The following is a 21,746-nucleotide window of genomic DNA, read 5'->3' as shown; positions in this document are numbered from 1 at the left end:
AAAAAAAGACTAAAAATCGATGTCTGCCTTTGTGTCTCTTTCTGTCGAATAATATGGTGTTTAAAGCGATTATTTAAAGCGAGCCTCCGATTGTATCGAACAGTGTATTTTTAATAGCAATATACAAATATATATACATGCAAAACCCTACACTAAGAGAAAAATGATTGATATTGTGTGTAATTTTATAGTGAAATAATTATAATCGAGAAAATCATTTCTGTAGGAAGAGAATGCTACTATAACTTTATCGATTTTAATTTTATGTGCATATCGCTACTGTTGTTTCGTTTTGCTAGAACAATAAAAGAAAATATGACTGGTGCTGAAGATGATTATAATTTGTGGTGAGATTCGTCATTTCTTTCTCTTAGTGTACATGCAAAGAACTACAGCTAAGTAAATCGCATTGTTCTTAAAAATATTATATAAAAATACCCATCACCTGAAAACTTCATCACCCTTCAAATCACTTTTCGTGATCATTCTTCTGACTCACCGATATACCGGGAACTCAGGATCGGCCGCATTTCGCTACAGATCTGGAAAAATCATCACCCCGTCGATTAGATATGATGATATGTGAGTCAATAAATCAACGGGAAAAATACGCGTGAACAATAGCGTGTGATAACCTTTTGCGATCATGGTAATCCAAGAAATTTTGCTGGTAGAGCTGTGCACTAATTTTCGATCGTTTCAATGCGAGTGTACGGTAAAAGTTAGAACAAACCTACCTTCGTGGCGATCCTGCCCGAATCTACTTCGGCTCGAACCGGATCCTCTGGGTCAGCATCCGCATCCACCGGAACTGCACCACCTCTCGGGGAACCGCGCCCACTGTGTGGCCACAAGCTCCGTCAGATCTGAAACAAAAAGCAAGTACACTGGTTAGTTACATCGATAAACGTGATAGGTTTGACACAATAGAAGTTAAATGGATTATCGAGGTCGAAAGTAAAATTAAACCGAAATTAAAATTTCGGTTAATAATATTATTAAAAAGATTAATCCGGCGTGCTGAGCATAAATTTATGCATACTGCACGCATAAATTTATCGATTCGATCTGAGTCGAGATTTTAATTTTACTTTCGAACTCGATATTACAGTCTATCTCAAATTGTCATTCTATTCATTCATTCATTCTATTTAACCTACTATTATTAATAGTATTCTGTATTCTCTTTTTAAAACCTATAAGTGGCATTTTACGCATTTTCTGTGCCATTTAGAGATTCTAACTAGGATTTCAGTTTCCATGTGTATATCACACATACATTCCTTCAGATCCTTCAGAATATATAAACGGCGGAAAGTTCAGATTCCAGTTATAGGGCTAAAATTTCGACTCGCGAGGAGTAATGGAAATCGACGAAAATAGAAAACGACTTGGCGCTTACTTATAAATTATGCACACGCCGAGAAGACGAGAAATCGCGCGTGCTGTTAATTTTCTGCAGAGCAAACTTGCGCAGTCTCCTGTGATTTTTGTCAGACACGTTGCGAATTGCGCTTCATAAAAAATTCACTCGCGCGAAGCTCGGCGTCAGCGCGGAAATAACGCTCAAGATTTCCGCATTGTGCCACGCGCTGAATTTTGCACTGAATGGACCGCGATGTAGCCCGGCCAAGCACATACGGACGTGCTTCAGACGTAACGGTGCCGCAATACGCTACGTTACGTGTACGGTATTTGCTTAACTTGATTGATAAACAGTCCCCCGATGGCGGAGTGGCTGCGCCACTCCCGAGTTTCGATCTGGGCGGACCTCTAGAGACCTGGAAACGTTTACCTCGCACGTCACGTATACGTCGTGTGACGTAGATACTTTACGAGCCACTAGTTCTCAGCGGTGTCATTCATGCGTTACATTTGTCTGCTAGGGATGGGCGCGGGATGGAACCTTTCGTTGCACTCGCATCGATGAACCGTGCAAGGCGCGGATGGGAATATATCAAAAGCGCCCTCGCGCGCCGCTCATGCAATTTGTTTTTATCTCTCGGATGACGTTGCATCATAGGAAATAATTTCAGTGGATCACGTGAGCTCGGTGGTCTAAACTGTCGGTCGTGTGTTGAGAGTAAAAAACCGGAAGCGGAAAAAAAGACAAGAGAAAAGGGGAACAGTGTCGCCGCTCCGTCCTCCTCTTCCCTCCTTCGTCCACGCACGCGCGGAGATTTAAAATTTTAATTCCCTTAGACACACATCGACGTGACGTTTCGCTCTGCTCTGCGCTCAGATTATATTTTTAACGGTTAGCGTTTGAAATGCTCCGTTGCATACGCTCCGCGTGAAATCGCCCGTCGATATTTCGAGCAAATCACGTCCAAATCGATTCGTTATATGTAACGAGCGAATTTCAATAATTTCAGAAATTTCGATAATTTCAGTAATTCCTGAGACGCGAATTTCAATAATTTCAGAAATTTCTGAGACGCACGAGATATAATTGCGACTCGTACATCACCGCAGGATCTTCCCCCATCCTCCCATTTTCGCTATGCTTTTATATTAAAGCGGTTTGCGGCTTGCGTCTAATCGCGGGCAGCAAAGTGCCCCGCCGTGGTTTGGAATTCAAGTCCGGGGGTTTGCGGATCCTCTTGTCGGCGTGGCGCGTTAAAATTCAATCTTCGTGACCTAAAGCGTATCCTCCACCTTTTTTACCTTCTTTTTTTTCTATTTCTTTTTTTTTGTTTTGCGAAAAGTAATTAAAGCCGGCTTTGCCGTTTCGCTCCTCGTTGCCGCGGCTACGGGAGACCAGAGGAACGGCGGCGGACGGGAGAGAAGAGGGTCCGCGAAAGCTGAGATTCGATTTACCCACCGTTTCCTCCGTGGCCCAAGCGTCGTAATACGAACGGATAAAAAGCCGCCCTCGCGCTCGTTCCTAACTTTTTCCGCCGGGGCGACGTCATTCCGTACCTGCGGCTCGCCGCCATATTCCCACATATTACGCCGATGTCAAATAATGCCGCCATCGAAGGTGAATTTATACGGGGCACCCTTCCCAATTTCGGTCCAACAAGCGATAAAACACGCCGGACTCTCCCCGCGACCGTAATTCACTTTCTCGCCAATCACGCGCATGCATTCTCCCGCGCGACTCGCTCGCCCTCTCCCCCTCTGGATCCAGCTTCTCTTTCTTTCTCGTGAACGGACGCGGACATCGTAGTAAGGATGAAAAAAATTTAATTTGTCGCACCAATTTCGCGCAATCGCGCTTCAGCGTTTCCCGGCTGGCTACGCTGTGTGTGTGTGTGTATGTGTGTGTGTGGGCAGAGCTCGCGCTGCCCGTCGGATAATACCATCGGCGAAAGTGCATAAACCCGGTTGCGTGTATCGCGCGAAATGCCGGCGTGCTTTTGCATTCAACGGCGTTTAAGCGAAGTTTTAAGGCAGATCCGCTTTATAGGCGCGACGCGCTTATCGCGCCAAAGTTCTAAAAAGTATCGTGTGAGCGATATTTTTAACTGTCAAACGTAGCGCGGAAAAGACAGTGGGAATACGCACAAGAGTACTCGTCTCTATTAACTATTTCCGTTAGATTTCCAAAGGAACCCCAAGACCCACGATAAGAGATGACATCGATATCCCGTAATCCCTCGAGGAGAGGCAGCGCACAATGGAATACGTCGTGAGCTCGCAAACATGTCGAATCGAATCACGGCGTTTATCATTGTCACTGTGAGAGAGACAAGATATCTAAGAAACAAAAGAAAAAATACTCATTTGATAGGTACTAATAACGTATTTATTCAAATCAAATTTTTCTTTTTTCATTTAAATGGAATTCAACTGGTTTCGTGAGGGAAGCCAAAGTTTTCAGCGAATATATATTTTCTTACGTAAAAGATATTTTATATTAGTATTTTATATTAGTATAAGTAAATATGTTATTAGTGTGTAAAATAGTTATCGAATAAATATTTTTTGTTTCTTAGATATTTTTTCTACACGACTCACGTATCTACGATTTTGCAGGGTTTCGCATTTAATTTTTCTTTTCTCTCTTTTTTTTTTTTTCTTTCACCTTTCGCGACACGACAAAGAAGTGAAACACGACTGCGAACGAAACGCTGAACGTGGGTGGGACGAACGTGTTCCGCAACAAGAACGCGCGGTGATTATTTGCAGTCTGGAAGTAACGCACCTCGGTCGCACCTCGTAAGTTAATCTCGCGATCCACGACACGCGGTAAACACGATGCATAGAGCAATCACGACGCTTTGTGGGGATGAAAGACGTAATGTTCTTGTGGTCGCGGGAGTGGCCGGAACGTAGTAACGCGAAGGGTGTGTTTGGGCAAACCGAAGTGCGGGCTTGAGTGTGCCGGGACTCACCTCTATAATCAATACTCGCGTGCGTGAACGAGCGGAATCTAATTTACGATGTGCCAAGCGCCGTGTGCGCTCGAAATATCTTGTGGAACTTGGTGGAACTATTTTAAACGCCGCGCGGGGTGAACACGCGGCGCGTTTCTCGCGCGAGAGGTTACGTCGTTAAATTGCGCTTTTTGCCATTCGGAGTAATTTTCTCGCTCGGGCAAGACAGTTGATAACTCGAAGTAATGCCGCGCGTTCCAGATTATTAATCTCGCGTTCAAATTTAATTTCGGTTTTTCTCTCGCGCGCGGCATTTACCGCCGGACGGCAAAAACTGGCCGTCTCGCTCTCTCCTTCTCTCACTCCCTCTGTCTCTTCCTCGCGAAGTACACATTTTTCTGCGACGCGGATTAACTGTTCCGCAATTGTAGTTTTACGTAACTTTGTCCGACGCGTTCAGATCACACGGCGGTTTTGCCGCGAAAAATGCTCGTTATTGGGCGCACATAGTCTCGTGATTTTACCATCTCGTATCCTTTCCACGTTCGATGAACCGGGACACACCGTATTCGGGGTTGGCTCGCACGTGCGCAGGGCGGTCGGCAGATCGCTGCACGTAAGGATCGTACGTGGTGCTGTCCGGGTGATTGGAAAGGAGTTTTGCAATAGTAGAAGGGCGAAGAGGAGGGAGGCATACGTGCAAGCATTACGACTAGCCCGGCTCCGTTCGCCTAAAGTTCGAACTGCTAACACCTTTGTAACTGGAACTGGGAAATACTTTGTTGTTTCTTATACTTGTATTTTAGGGGAGACAATTTCGAACTCCCGCGTCTCGCCTGGCCTTATTTTGTCGCGACGCCATCCTAACACACTGCCGCTCCAAAAGTGTTTGCCTTCTTTTTGCTTAGCGCAATTGTTAATTTTCAAGCTGACATTAGCTAGAGAAAGAGAAAATTTCACGTAACTGGGTAGATAAATGTTTTAGTTGTGAAACGAGTATTATTTCGTGCATAGTGTTAAATAGTGGCACTTTTGAAACAGCTAACTTTAAAAATAACAGCAATATTTATATGCAATACGTGCGCGGAGTTTCACAAAGTATGAAATCGTTTCGAGTTGATGTTCTCTTTTTTTTTTAGTGTCGTTTACGAAATTTTTGAGTTAACTTAATAATCATCCTGTGATCTCCGCGCAGTACTATTTTTTTGTACTAAGTAATTAAAGCGAAAACTACTTCCCGCAGGATTCCATTGAAATTCCATCGAAATCGATTCGACGGCTTGGTCGGAATTTAGGGTTTTATCCGTGCAAACCTATACACCCGCACTTTGTGCACTTTTCACAATAGCCAATATACGTTATGAAACTGCGACCGCCTGTGGGTAACACGCGAACGTAGCCGAAATCTGGGTCATATAGCAGAAGTAACTGTCGGGAAAAGAATTAAATTTGTTGACCCCCCGTCCAGCGTTTCATTTGTGCATTTATATTTAAACAAGTCGATATAGAGAAAAGTTTGTGCCGGCACAGAGCGCCATCGATTTCGAGTGCGGGGAAACGCGCGAGAAAGATAACTTCCGTCACGAAATAATATATCTACGTTGAGATGATGCGGAAAAGTTGAGAAAAACATGGAAACGCGTATGAAATCCTCGTACAACCATGCATCATAATACTCGCGACAGTTCGCGACGGTAAATTGTACAACTCTGGCATTCCAGAACACAAACTTGGGGATTATAGGGAATCATTAAATGGGTTTCTCATTAGGATCTCCTTGTTTCGTGCTTTTTTTTATAAATGGGGAAAATATTTGATAAATGCCATCTACAACCGCATGAATGAAGAAAAGTAAAAATAAAAAATAAAAGAAAAAATAGTACTGCGCGGAGATCACAGGATGATTATTAAGTTAACCGAAAATTTCGTAAACGGCACTAAAAAAAAAGCTTCGCGATAAAATATTAAATTCCTCTTTTGATTCACTTAATCAAATCATTATATTTTCTGACTCAGCAAATACAAATTAAATATATTTTAAGATAAACCGAAATTGTAGAAAGCTCCTTTTAAATAACAGATTTGAAAAATGGCATATAAGGAACAAGCACGGATGTCTTAGTGCTATTAGATATTAATACTACTTTTTTAATATTAATATGATAGTGGGAGGATAATATGTCCAGCATGTCAAATGCATGTATCGAAATTTTTTCGACCATCGTACGCGGCGAATCAACCTTCCATACTTAGACCGATCCTTGAGTCCTAAATTTTTATATAAATTTATATTAATTAAATTTTTATATATAAAAATTTGGGACACAAAGATCGGTCTAAGTATGGAAGGTTGATTCGCCGCGTACGATGATCGAAGAAATTTCGATACGTGCGTTTAACATGTTGGACATATTATCCTGCCACTATTATATTAATATTAAAAAAGTAGTATTAATATCTAATAGCACTAAGCATCCGTGCTTGCTCCTTATATGCCATTTTTCAAATCTTTCTGTTAAATATATTTTGTATTCTATTTTTCGAAGAAAGTAGCAACAAAGAAAAAATAAATCTAGATATCCCCTTATTTAAAAAAAGAAAGACTCTTGAGGGGGAATCGCGCAGTAATTTGAAGTCATCTGAAGAGCTTAACCATCCCATTGTCCGTAAAACAATCTGTTTATGGCCAACAGTAATTTTCTTCCCGACTAGAAATATACCCCATTTTGGTTCTGATCAGGTTGATCCAAAGTCATCGTTTAAAGTGATATTATCAAGTCCTGATAAATCATGTAAAGCTGCATAACTATCGGCATCTTATTAATAATAAGGATTATTAATAATTAGGACTTCATTAAATCTTAAGACTTTATCAATAGAACCCGATAATATCACTTTATGCAAAACAGATAACTGATTGGAGTCAATCAGGACAATGGGATACATTTCTAGTCGAATTCCGCTGTGCGAAAATCCTTCGTCGAAAAATTGTTTTATTTACGCACGGGAACATACTCGATATTCTCGACGTTCGTCACGCCATAAATCGCCATTGCACATTTCCACAAAATTAATCTCTCGTTTCACGAAGCGTAATGCGACATCGAACTATTCATCATCGAGCAGTTTGATAATGTACCTACTCGCGTCCGGCTGCCGCATGGCAGTGACAATCGAAGGTACACGATCCTCGAGGTATACGAAATAAAAACAATAAAATCGAGGAAGAAAGCTGGCGCGGCCGGATAACCATGCCGGCAATAAATCTGTCAGCGGGATAAAATATGCATCCGGGGAAAACGGGCGTCCCGCGCAATCAGGGTGCGAGCCTGGAACAAATGTACCCTACCGGGCGAGTGTCGGTCGTTATCGGAAAATAGTTTTGCGGCTGCGAGCCGCCGATGGCCCTCGTTCAGAGCGCTCGAGGTCGCGGCTGTTATCTTGCGAGAGCGATTCCTTCGACGACTCTCGTCACCGGCTACTTGTTCGAAATTTTCGAGCCGCCAAATATAGAATCGCTATTTGCGACCACGATGTCTTGACAAGCCGTTTCACTTCTCCTTAAGCTCCAGTGAATTCTAATCGATTGAGTCAAGAGGCACTTGTCTCTGTCTCTCCTTGTCTCTCTCTTTCGTGCGCAATATTTTGCACGATAAGGATACGAACATTTTACAACCTTGTCGCTCCTATCTATGATCATTGCTGATGTCGTTTCATTTCAAGAACCCGCGAACTGCTACTGAAATGTCCCAATTAGAAAAATTTTCGGGTAAAACTTGGTCACTAACAGAAAATGGCTAGTTTTTATTGATTAAGATTTATTAGACAGTAACTATCCAGAAGTTGGGCAAGCAAATACTGGCCAGGAAAAAAAATGGTAACTGAAGATAAAGCTACAACCAATGAATTTGCACGTGAAAAGATTCTATCTTTCAGAACATGAATTTCATGTTATATTTTTTATATGTCAAATAATAAAATATAATATATTACAATGTATAGAATCGAATGCGAGTGAAAACTATTTGACAGAATTTTGTACAAAAAGAAGCTTGATTAAAATCTGGTAAAGAATTGGCTATAAATTGGCCAGAAACTGACTAGTTTTTTTTACCGTTCAATTACTGGCGAAGGAAAAGCGTCGGCCAGAGACTAGCCAAAAAGCAAAACTCCTGACCAGTCACTGACTAGGAAGAGGCCCCTCTTTCTACTTGTGTATTTGATCGCGTCGCTTACGATTGAACGGTGCTCGTGTATACGTTGCCGTAGTCGGTCGCCTTACGCCTTTCGATTTTGCGCGGGAATCGGTAACGGGAATCGATTATCTGCCCTCGGTTCTCCGGGCACGTAGCCCGCGGGCCACGGCTCGTAGTTTCGATTAGGAATTCTATAGTGCGACGTTCCGGAGGGAGCTTTTACTTTGTTTCCGCGGTGATTTTCGACGAGGGACAGATTGCGAGTCGCGCGCTAGTCCGCCGCACCGAACGATTGCCGAGGGCTGACCACTTGAAACGGGAAGGGAATGGCCGTGCGAGGGGAAAAGGGAAACGAGGTGGGACAGGAGAGGCTCCCATTTGAATGGTCACCCACACCGGCGCTCGCTTATGCAACCGCTGCATCGCCTCGTCTCCCTTCACCTCACCTTGCCTCACCTCATCTTGCCTCACCTCACCTCACCCCGTCACACCACCATTTCACCCCCGTACCGTCCTCTCTGCGCGTACTTTCGCCCGCCGCCACTCTCCGGCCTCCTTCCACGTCTACTTTCCAAATGTTCGAATTGCGTCCTGTCCGAGCTGTCGATTACCATCCCTCTCAACTATTCTGTCGTTCAGCGCTCGGGGACGCGGTAACTTTTTCAATCTCATCGTGAAGAGCGACAAGAGTCGTTAACGCGGTTGTGCGGAATTTAACTGAATATATTTTTATGCGATTTTTACGTTTGTGTGTCCGCGTTCACCCATCTTTTTTTCTCTTTCTCCCTTTTTTTCTGTCGCAAAGAGACCGCGATTGCTTTATGTCGCCTGTGCTCGCTGTAAAAAATGTCTGCTTCATAAAGTCCCGCTGAGATTTATAGAGGCTGTTATGCGAAACATTTATATTCGCAAAGCTCGGCGAATTAAAAAAAAAACCGAAAAAAGAGAAAAAAGTATTTCAGGTAATTCGTCTGCAGGATATTGGTAACGTGTGATAGGCCGCTCAAGCGCTTTTAAAAGTGGAAAATGACGATTCCGAAATTTTACAATGCGTGCTATTCCGTAGTACCAGATATTCGCGTGCGCGCACAGGTATAAATAATACACTGATGCACTGCGGATGCACTGTTTATCGCAAATTCATGTCCCGGTTTCATTTTATTGTGAGGAATGATAGGTATTGGCACATAATACGCATCGCTCCGTGCTTTGTATCGATAGCAAAACTGCACAAATCTCCGATACTCTTTACTACGGCCGATTTCCGATGAAATTTTTTCATTTGATAGCGCCGAGTTTTGTTTTCGAGAGAGAGAGAGAGAGAGAGAGAGGGGAGGGAGAAAGAGGTAGAAAGAGAATTCTATATTATTATTATATTAAATAAAATATATTTTCATATTTTCCACGACTGCTACGCGCGTTGCCGGAAAATATCAGAATCCTCGAACGAGACGCGCGAACCCGTATGCGTTCGTTTTTCGTGGAGCAGCATCTTTTTAATCACGACGAGCGTTCGTCATGAATACTCATCCGGAAGCAGAATCACGGGCGTTTCTTCAGTCGCGTACAATTCATGCGCCGGTACGATAATTATTTAAATATTATTCCCGTTCTTCGGTGGGGCTGGAATTCCGAATTCGAAAGAATCGAGAGACTAGCGGTGGCACTCCGCGCGGCTCATTAATAATGTATTATCAAAAGCTCCGGCAGTCGCTGGGCGATGGCAGATGGGACGTTGGCGGGCGAAGGGTGTCGGATGCGGGAGGGGGAGAGTGGTAGGACCTGCGCCTCGTAAAAGGCGTCCTCACCGCGGCGACGGCGGCGGTGGCGGCTGCATTATCGAGTACACGGCAAGTCGCGAGTTTACAAGTTAATGCATGTTAAATCGCTCGAGGAGAATCGACCGGCGTGCATAATGGAAGGTAACAGAGTCCGCGAGGCCCGCAGGGCTGTTTCAGGCCTGGGCGCCGCCCTGAGAGCGTCGTTGGTGTCAGGGACCGAGGGTGCGAGGTAGGGAGAGGTCAGAGATCGGCCTGTGACATTATTAACAGATACGACGTGCATGGACAGAGAATTAATGTACACAGAGGCAAAGCCCAATACGGTAAAACGGACTGAGACAGCGCAGGATAGATGTCGGTTAAAGGAGAGGAAGCCACGAGAGTGCAACGATTATATATCGAATGAATTCATTTCATTTCGTAGTTGCTAGGACTTGTTGTTTGAGCGAAATACGTCAGTTAAGTCGCATAGAATTACAGTACGAACGTGATGTTCGTCACGATATTTGACTCCGTTCGTCTTTCATCATTTATGCTGAGTGTAACATGAAGAGTTACTACTTTTCCATAGTCGCGGAAAATAATGGATGTGTCTTGAAAAGAGAATCGTCATGTAATATCGTGTGCCGTGACGGTGGTTAGACGTCGACATTCAATGGATGATATTATCTACGGCTGCACGGTGAATTTGTATAAACAGAGCGAAGAGTTCGCGTATATAATTCATCGTGCATTCAATCTCCATTTCCATATGCTGCCACTCTCGTGGCCGGGAATTTCGAGCGATATCTTGGTGCGTGCGCGCGGGACCAACCGAGCGCGAGCGGACGGGTGGCAGAAATGGTTAGATTGTTCGACTAACGACATTCGGTCTTGGCCGTTTCTATCGCGCCAAATTTCGTGTCTGGAACCCGTGAGCGCGCGTGACATGCAAATTGCTTTAATTTATACGGGACCTGGAGACTGTTGTTTGGTCAGGGCTGGCGACTGCCAGCCAGATTGGGGTGGTTTGGGTCCGGCGGACGTGCCTGAGCATCGATTGCCACGCTTTGCGCCATGCAAGTCGAGGCCTCGTCCGCTCAGTAGGAGCAAGAAGAGCGGAATAGCGGAAATGTGAGTAGGAGTAAGGCTAATGGCGAAACGCGATCGTTACTCTGTTATTGTCCTGTCGTTTAGAAACATGCAATCTTTCTCTCAGTCATCTCACAAAACGAGCAATGCGTTCGAGAAAACGTAATGCGCCGCTCGTGCTGGCGTTCAACGTTTACCTCGGCCGTAATTACGATCGCAAGTGCGAAATTGCAATCGCAACGGGAGATTGCAAAAATTACGAGTCGCAAAAATTCGTATTTCGTTCGTATCAACGCGAGATATCTCTCTGCACTGCAAGGAATTCTGCGTTCATTTCAATACATTTCACATGTTATAATTTGCCCGCTCTAATTTTTGTATTAATTTAATTCTACTTCAATTAACTTTATCAATTAACTTTATCAATTTGACAAGGCAAATATGTCGATAAATAATACAATTTATCTGTATATTTTGCATACAAAATATATCACCGACAATGTACATGTATGTATGAATTGTGCTGTTTTAACATTTGGAAATAAAGATGAACTCTGCACGGAAAAATAATAAACGACAGTACGTAAAATTGGCACACGGGTAAAAATTCAACACAAAAATTTCTATATACGGGGATCGATTTCAACACTAACGCAAATAAAATAGATTTGTCGAGACGACCGATAAGCGAGCAAAATCATTGTTTTACCTTGACAGATTTGTATCGTTAACACCGATATCGCAAGAGTACAAAATAGCCGTGAAAACAATACGATTTTCTTCTTCTCGGTGTTTGAATATCCCGCACGCGTACTACGCGAGCGTTATACTGTGAATGTAAACACGTGCTCGCGTGCGCTCACGGAGCTCCACGCACGCACTATTGCGTGCACGTTGGACACATGGACGACACCACGCGATGTTGCTTTCGCGTGATCGTAATCAGCCGCGATCAATCGGCCGGGAATTACGTACTTGTGCAAATTTCGGGCGCGCTACGAGCGACGTGACCTTATAATCTCCCGTCGATCCGCGCTTAGGTCGATATCCTGTAGGAGCGTTAACCTTCGCAGTAATGGGGATAAACAGTGCCGATAAAAGGTTTTCGATGTACCGCCATTTGAGCAATAAACGCGAGTGCTGTTAATCCCCAAAACCGTATTTGATTTATCGATCTTGTCTCTTTTATCCCGGGATACCGCTTTCCACCGGTGCATTTATTGTATATTAAGTCACGTGCTTAAGAAAGCGGTTGCGCGAGCTCTAATGTAGATTGATAAACAATTAATTGCCGCGTTACCGTAGATCTAATTATCGAGAAATCGGCTCGCGCGACTACGTCGCGTATAAAGTTGTTCCATATAATTAATCGGTGTTTGTATTAAGATACCTGTTCGTTCGTTCTCAATCTTTTCGCAAGCTGTTTACTTAATCCTCTCCCGTCTTACTTTACACTCTCCCGCTCATACTTTTATCAGAACATGAAAACACAATGAAATGTTAAAATGAATTGGCAAAAATATTTTTTACTGAATCAATAAAATGGATATTTCACCGAGAAATTCAGTTAGTATTCGCTGATTTTCAGCGGCGACACTCTCACTTTTTACTGCTTCGTCTTATATCTTATTGATTTTGCTCAGTCGAAGTAAAATTTCGCTGCAAGAGATCTGTGGCATACAAATGCGCTGTATTAGATCCAACTTTCTGCATTTGTGGCGACGCGCTCGTGGGATTAACGATTCCATAACGATCCTACAACGCCATTGTCTGTGTTTGCAAACTGCGTCAATAATAGGGATAGTCTAATTGCAGTGCTATATACTTACAACTGGATTATCAGTTAGAAGTGTAGCATTTCAGTGAAGAATACTCTGATTGTATTTTAGAGAGTATATGTAATTATGAGGATGCGTATGTGCAAGAGTACATGAATATATTTGCTAAGAGGTGACAAAGAAGAGAGAGATAGGGAGGAGATATTTCACAAGTTAAATTTTATATACTGTCTACACTAAAGTCAGCGGAATGCTAGATAATAAATTCAAAGTATTACTGACATTTCAAAGTAAATTCTCCGCAAAAATATCCAGCAGGGACGCAGTTAATAATGTAGACACCACGATCAATTCGCAGAAGCGAATACTCCCCCAAGGAACATTAACCTTTGCTCTAATGTCCTGATAAAAAGTTTATTCGACGACACGCCATTTTCATTATTACCGTCTATATCGTTAATATCAAGAACACCTTCAATTATCGAGCTTATGATATCGACAGCGTCTAGAAAATTCACTTAACGAAAGTCCCGGGTTAATTTGACACTTGCACGTGTACATTACATGGACTTTTCTGCGATATCTAGTCGCTCAATACTCATGGAAATACGACAGTTCGGAATCGAAGTGAGTCGCGTCTCGAAGATTTTGGGATCAAATATGTTGATAACCGCGTCGCGGGATGCAGGTGGGCTTTGCCCGTTCAATGTAACGCAAGACTGCCTCGCGAAAGTGCATCTCATCGCGAACTCTGAAATAATGCGGTCGTAGAGCTTCTTTATCGTTTCTCCGTTGGGTCATGAAGCGCTCTTACATAATTCATGGTATAAACAGCGTCAGCGAGCCGCGAATCGGACGGGCGAGGAACTCGTAATATCGGAGATGCATCGCGAACTCGAGGAGACGCGCTAGCAGGATTCGGTGAGCAGGAGGATCGCCGCGGATTTGAAAGATCAGGGAACCAAACGTGGTTCTATCGGCGATCGCCGATATATTTCCAATTGTGCTCTTGATACGCAGTTTTGTATGAATTTCAAGTTTTTGCCGATTACGCCTCTCTCTTAGCCGCTGAGCAAACGACGTGTTCCACATGTTCAAGGCAAACGACGTGTTCCACATGTTCAAGGCACGAAAATTGTTGATTAGCATGTCTGTTTGCGATTAACTCCGGCATCTCTGTTTAACGTTATCATACAGTCAGTGGCGTAGCCAGGGGGGAGGGCTGAAGGGGCTATAGCTCCCCCGAAATTAATTTTCTGGGTTACGCTAAGTGTGAGAAAAATTTTTTCGAATGATCTTTTTTTGTTCGTCAAAAATAAAAAGTACAGCTCCTCTCGAAACTTTTTTCTAGCTACGCCACTGCGTACAGTAATTTATATGTATTTGATAGCAGAAATATCTCGCGAATGTTTTTCTCTTATTCGCACGACTCTTTTTGCACGTAATTATTTAAAATATCATTTCATTATTGTCTTACGATGAATCGTTCAAGCGGGAATGTCACTTTGCTCCCACAAGGAAACAAGCGTCATTACGCACCGTTCTCGAATCACCGGAGTGCAAGAATCAGGGGAGCCGATTACGGTAAATCTGGTTCATCCAGGCCGCGGCAGGAATTTTAGATTTCGGTTAGTTTCGAGCCGCGGGCGCGATGGAATTACAAAATCCAATTACCGTAAATCTTGTTTTTTGGTTCGGCCGCGGAAGAATTTCAGACTCCATTTGGTCTCGAGACAGGCGATCGATCTACGTAGGACCGTAAATTTTGTTTTCCGCGCTACCCAGAGAGGGATTTATGGCGCTATCTCTAACATTTGATTAACTCTCCAACTTAAAATAGAACACGTCGTCAAGGTTATCTGACCGCTCTGGTCACGCTGTCATCGTGCCTCAGGTGATTTTTTTTTCCCCCGCGGTCCGCTTAATAATACGGGGGCGATCGATCGCGCGTCCTAGCATTAATCACTGTCGGCATTACGAATTCGTTCGTTTTCGCATCGCTCGTCCCGATCCGCGCGCGATTGTCACGCTTGCTTGATAAATATTCGCTGACGGATCGCTCGACTAATGTCATTCATTAATAAACCGGCGCATCTCGCCCCGTTCTGACGATTGATTTATCAACGACGCAAAGATAGCAGCTCACGTTCGCTGACGTAATCTTTGTCAATCCGAGGGGTCCTGGATTGACCTAGGCCACGCTTTAACCCAACCTACAACGCCGTCGGCGAATTAATAAGAGGATTATGGTCCTATACAATCGATGAATTATAGGATTTGGCCAAGGTCGAAAGGACACAGTTTATATAACAAGAGAGAGAGAGAGAGAGAGAGAGAGAGAGAGAGAGAGAGAGAGAGAGAGAGAGCCCAATATTTCCGTAGTATGGAAATTACTACTTTGTACAGAAAATTGAATTATTGTACGCGTTCGTCCGGATTAAAACGCGTCGTTTTCGTACTGCTGCTGGGATTATACATATTAAAATTTCGCAATCTCTTTATCTCGAGCCGGCACTTCGCAGCAGAGTTAATTTTATCAACGTCAGGCAGCACGCGTGACAAATTTAGAAATCTCCATTTCGAGCCACACATCGCACAATCTGTTATTTGTTATTGTTGATACGCAACTATGTGTTGTATTGAACATGCGGTAAAACGACAAGCGTGACTTTGAGAATAGATATTCTTTTTAATATCTTTTATTAATATTCTTCTATAATATTCTTCTTAATATATCTCTTCTTAATTTTCCTCGAAATAGATCAAGAGAAATATACTCTCGATTATGGTCTCCGTTGTAGGCCGTGGCATGCACATACAGTGAAACAGGGTTTATAGGTCATTTAAGACGTCGTCTAGGTAGCACAGAAGAATCACACACACGCATACACACACACACACACACTACCACTTACGCTTTCGCTCTCGTATTTCTGCAGTCTCCCGTATGCCGAAACGGTTGTCTGGAACGAGATGAAACTCATGACGTACATTGTAATATTTAGGGATTTTCGATTTTCCATTAATAGTCCGTTGACACGTAAATCGGCAGATTCAATTGTGAAGGTGTTCCGTGACGCGATGAATCCAAAATTGGACGACTTACAGTTCGATACGCGAGAAAAATGAAAGGTTTTCGCGCGAATGGCAGAGAAACGAGGTTGCCCGAACGTGACGTGCGCAAAGCGGACGCGTACTTCGCGCGTCACGTGTCACACGCAAAAGGATACGCGGAACCCAGTTAAATTGTACAACGCCCACGTTATCCTTCTTGATGATTATCTTACGAATTTCTCCCGTACCACTTTCATTTGCCGCGCTGCGATATTGACTATTCAAACATCACCCCATCCCGTCATCAGCCTTTTAATGGTCACTAGATACGAGGCCACTTCGTAAGCACGAGCGGCGCATGGTACGCCGTCTCGATTAGGCGAAATGGCTTTGAGAGAATTCACGGCATGTGGTGCAATATTGCCACGTGTAGATCACATCGTGCCAGGTCGAAGGAGGTGGAGGTGGCGGCCAGGTTGTCGAGTGGTGGTTTAATATACGCTATGAACGACGCCTACACGATATACTATATGTATACACACACACACATGGAGCATACGCTTGACTATAACGGTACCATACATTACATCGGAAATCCCATAAATTTCGTACGGCTGAGCTCGTGTTTGCGGTGATAAAGAATTTTGTCTGGCCCGGTATTGAGGCCATGCTTTACTTTTTATAGCCGCCCACGGCCTTCTCAATGGTTAAAGGATCTCGCGCGATTATTATCAAGTATCTTGTTCATAAAAAGAGAGAGAGAGCAAGGGAGAGAGAGAAATAAGTATAGTCGTCTATCGTAGAAACGTCTCTCGCTTTTCGAGATCATTGCCCGTGAAATTGTCCCAACAGTGCTGTTTTGCTCTAGAATTAATACGTTGTTTTCCGGCATAACACAGTCCCTAGGTGCACCATTACTGCTAATCACGGGCAGACAATTAACGCGTCAGATACAGATTGTTGCTAGACATTAAAGTGGATTGATCATTAAGCGGATAGATATGTACGTACAGACAGAACGCGTGGGCCTTTCATTGTCCAACAGTTACATGACACGTACATAATACACGATCAAATCGTCCAGGAAATACCTTACACCTATGTTAGGCGTTGCAATATAAGTGCATACAATTGCTTCGTTACTTAACACTACTCAAGCCTGCTTTATTAATGTGTTAAAAAAGTACACATTGTGACAATACACACGAGACAAGTTTCTTTATATTCCTTAATTCTTTTATAATTATATTCTAAACAGTTTTAATATTTAAGAAAAAAAGTTTAGGGTATCAGTTGCTTTACCGACACTTTAGATTTATGAAACTGCTAGTAAGTTGTGTTGCGTATACCATTATTCTATATAAATTAAAATAATATAAATACAGACATTACTAATGTAAAATTGGATATGACTTGTGACTTGTTATACGGGCGCATAATATCGCTGACCCATAATTGGAACTGAGAAAAAAGTATTTGAAAATTTCTTTGTGAGATATAAAGTTTATTCTTGCGATTTCTGTAAAATAAAATTTATTTTTGCGAAATAAACTTTTGTTCCACGCACACATACAAAAATAAATTTTCAAGTATTTCTTTCTCAGTAAACTTACGCATAAATATCTCTAATTATTTCTCTATTATTTCGAATAAACTAATTTAAAGTCTAATAATTTTGTTTCGAAACTACGTAGTTGCTTACATTGGTATCAACGGTTCGTTTTAACGTCACTTAAATGACCCATATTTAGGGTTGTTATCTTACTCGAGACTACGAGTTTCAAATATTTCGTGTATGTTACCAAGTCTCGAAGAATCTACGTTTTAATAATTTTCTGTTCAACTTTCAAATTAATTAAATTGAGTCGTTATTCCTACGGGGGAAGACGTTTTGCAAACGTCGAAGCGGTCAAGAGATCGAATCAGCTACTGACAAAAAGGAGCTCCCGCCAACTACGCGGAGCGTTGTAACTGCGTATAGATCTTCCACGTCAGTTTACTGAACCGTATCTCGTGTTTGACTTCGAAGCTCACGGGGACGGTGCAGCTAGTCTAAAAGAGCATCTGCCACGAAATACCTTGTAACATTCCCTAGGAGCGCGTACACACTGCCATGCACGTCCCATAGACGCACACGGAAATTCCCTGTCGCGTCAGACTACAAAGCCCCATGATGTGAAATTTATTTAGAGCTCACGCTACGCAATTTGCTGCGAATTTGCCGCGACGCGCGCGTCCGGAAATTCAGCCCTTAAGCAGCGGAGCAAAGCGCAGTTAACCGTGCCGCAAAATTTTTGCAGGCGATGCAACGTTAAGCACGCGGGATCTGTGGAGGAACAAACTAATTATTATATCATAACTTATATGTGCGCGGAGGATGGATTAAATTTACAGCATTCTGTTTGGATTTGTTACATTTCGACATTTTTGAGGTTCGCGAGAGATCGACGGGCGATGCTCGCGTTCCTCAAATCAGACCACGACTCGACAGACGTGTCTTTGCATTAAGAACAAAAAGAGTCTACCACGACGACGATCCTACTCCCGGGAAATACGCGCGTTGCGTGGAAAAGAAATGCGAGACAATTACTCTCGCGGTACCTTTGCAATTGCTATGAATTCTATTGCAAAGCGTATCATTACGATCGCTGCTATATTTGATGAGTCTTCGTGGGGCGGCTATAACATCACTTTGCCCTCTTGAGTTTGCGATAAGTTCGCCGCGGGTGATAAAAATGAAAGAGAGATCACTTTCATGCCTACATAAATTGCATGAATCGTGTATTTCCGTGTCCAAAGCTATATAATCCGAGATAGCTCGCATAGACAGCAGTTATCCTTAATAATAGATGCTTCCCAAAATGGATATTCTCTCTGTATCTCCCTTAACTCGCCGAGCCGGTCTATACTCGGCAGCTTATTCCGTCGAGCTAATAACTGTCTGCACCTGCGATAGGTGCGCGTACACTCCCGATGCAGTTTCCCCGAGCGTCTTTCCTACTCACCTCTTTACGCCTCTTCTACTTTGTGTGACGCGTAGCAAATTAGTTCGTTAGTGCGGGTTACAATGTCTTGCATAATAGATTCTCGACGTGAGCGAGGCTCTTTCGTGTCTATAGTTGGCCCAGCTATCTGCTCGACTAATTAGCCCGCCTTGACATAGACACGGCTGTTACGCAAATTATTGCACCAACACGGGCAACCCCACGCTTCCCGGCAAAGTTGACTGAGCATAAAGAACTCTCGCTTTCGGACGAGAGCCGTTTCTATCTGTTCTTTGCTCTTTTACGAGGCGCTCCGTGAGTTGAGCAGACAAGACGATTAAAAATTCGCGAAAGCTCTCCGCGAGGAGGAAAAATCCCGCTTCCATTGTTGTCTCGTGCGTCGATCTTCCGCGAGATTTCGCCCTCCTCTGTGTCCCCTGACTTCAAAGCCAAATTATTTTCGCGTTATTCCATTATATCTCATTACGTCTCTCGTTGCTACGAGAAGAAGCCAGCTTGGTCTCTCTCTCCCTCTCTCTCTCTCTCTCTCTCTCTCTCTCTCTCTCTCTCTCATTCTCGTTAGATGCACTCGCAGAACGTGGAACAGACATTCGCGCTCATGTCGCCGTACAACCATTCGGCTAATGCAATCGCGACGTAGAGAGACCGCGTGTACAATGTGTTAAATCCATCCGTCTTCCGAAATATTCTCCGAGCCGCATCGCGAGTGTAACGCATTAAAATCCACACGGCGAGAGATCCGCGCGCTGCGCTGTCCTCTCGCGAGCGGCGAGGGAACGAGCGTCGTGGCAAGAATCGCGTCATGCGTTTACCTTTAAGCTCGCGCTTACCCGTCGCATTATGCTTAGCGCGTCTGTGCCATTCGTGCATTATGCATGTTTACCGTACGTAAGGGCGGAAACATGCTTGATCCGTTTCACGACGTGTAGACGTTTAACCACTGCCATAGGTATTCGGGTCTCCGCGTCAGATAAGGCTCGCGCTGCGCGTATTCGATCGTGAATACAGACGGATGTACGCACACCTCTACATCGCGGTTGCGTACGTGCCGTATCGGGGGTAATAAACGTAGCCGGGACAGGATTGCGAAATCAATTGGCATAAGTCGTGCCGCCAAAGCGGCATCTTGCATTCGAGCGAGAGAGCGTCGAAGGTAGCGCGTGTCAATGCGAGCTCTCACGTTGCATACGCAATTAGCGGTTGTCATCGCGCCGCGAACATTCAATCTTCCGCCGCCGTAATTCGAGCATTCACTCGCGGACGAGTGTGCGCGGGCGTGTCAATTCCGCTTCCCGATATCGTTCGACGGTGAGCGCCGTTGTCTATAGATTGGCTGGGTCGCCTTCTCGCCTTTAATCCTCGAGAGCTGCGGTTGCTGAAAGCGCGCGGCGAAAACGCGGCGAAACACGCAACGACGGCGAGGAAAAGAATGGCCGCCGTCGCGCTGCTGTGTATTTGATTTTCTGCACTTTAATTAGATTTTTCCTCGTTTCGCTCCGCCGACGCTTTTCCGCGGGAAAGCGCCCTTTCTGGACGAGAAAATTACATATTACCACGGCCAAATGCGCATATTTCGCAGAACTTAAAACGCGGTTCCGCCCGAGTTTACTTCGGGTCGCTCATTGTCTAGCGTTATTTCGCCTTCTCCGTCTGCCGTTGGCGCGCTTATGTTCAAAAACCACCACTCCATATTAGATGGCGGAACAGGGAGATGGAAAAAAAATAGAGATCTGCACTGGGGCGAAGATAAAAGCGACGCGCGGTTCTCCTCGGTTTTAACGAAATATCCGATTTTGGCGACGTGCCGAAAGGACCGGGCGCCGCCATATAGAGAATACGCGCGAGTGCAACGAACTCGATCATGTACGCGCTATTACCACGAAAGAGAGCCGGCCTTTTTTCCCTTATACGTCGCTATAATGGATATTCAAATCGCGTTACTGTATAGCCGGCGTGACGGTATAATACAATTTTTGTCGCGGATATCCTTCTTAAGCTGCACATCTCTCTACATATATACAGAGGTTACTCTACGTATTATCTTTATAAAAAAAACACCATTCTTAATCGCTAAAGCGTGAAAGTATAAAAAAATGTTAAAGTTTTGTATACAGCCTCTGCCGAATTTCTTCTTTAATCCTTTAGAGCATAGTGATTTCATAGTGAGATCACCTCTTCCACCAATCAGATCATAGTTCAGACATAATGATCTCGCAGCAAAACCTGTGCATAGTGATGCACTTTACCGATTTTTTGTGTTAATCATAGTATTCGCTTCAGTTTGCATGTTTATTCTATAAAAGCAGGAAAATAGAAAAAATTAATTTCAAAAGAAATGATCTCTTGAATTGTCATTCTAGATATGCGATATGAATATTTTATTGGAATCCGAATTTTAAAAGTCCTGTACTTCAAAAGATTAAAAAACATTAGTTATTACGTTAGTTGTGAGTACGTTTTGCGGCAGAGAAAGAATGGTTAGAGAGAGAGAGAGAGAAAGAGAGAGAGAGAGAGAGAGAGAGAGAGAGAGAGAGAGAGA

At 43.7% G+C, this 21,746-nt stretch overlaps 1 protein-coding gene and 1 long non-coding RNA gene across 2 annotated transcripts in view; one reads left to right on the top strand and one right to left on the bottom strand.

Annotated features, from left to right (window-relative positions):
* The window catches only part of LOC116850045 (leishmanolysin-like peptidase), a 158,012-nt gene that overhangs the window by 123,164 nt on the left and 13,102 nt on the right, over positions 1-21,746 (top strand). The gene's annotated exons all lie outside the window — the stretch shown is intronic.
* Positions 738-21,746, bottom strand: part of LOC116850047 — a 56,556-nt gene continuing 35,547 nt past the window's right edge. Inside the window, exon 3 of the long non-coding RNA XR_004379249.1 lies at positions 738-866. This is a non-coding gene — a long non-coding RNA (uncharacterized LOC116850047). The remainder of the gene's footprint in view (positions 867-21,746) is intronic.

The sequence above is a fragment of the Odontomachus brunneus genome, unplaced genomic scaffold (assembly GCF_010583005.1).
Source record: "Odontomachus brunneus isolate Ranch 3 - 2012 unplaced genomic scaffold, Obru_v1 Obru_scaffold_132, whole genome shotgun sequence".
NCBI lineage: Eukaryota > Metazoa > Arthropoda > Insecta > Hymenoptera > Formicidae > Odontomachus > Odontomachus brunneus.
This window is presented reverse-complemented; position numbering and strand designations above follow the sequence as displayed.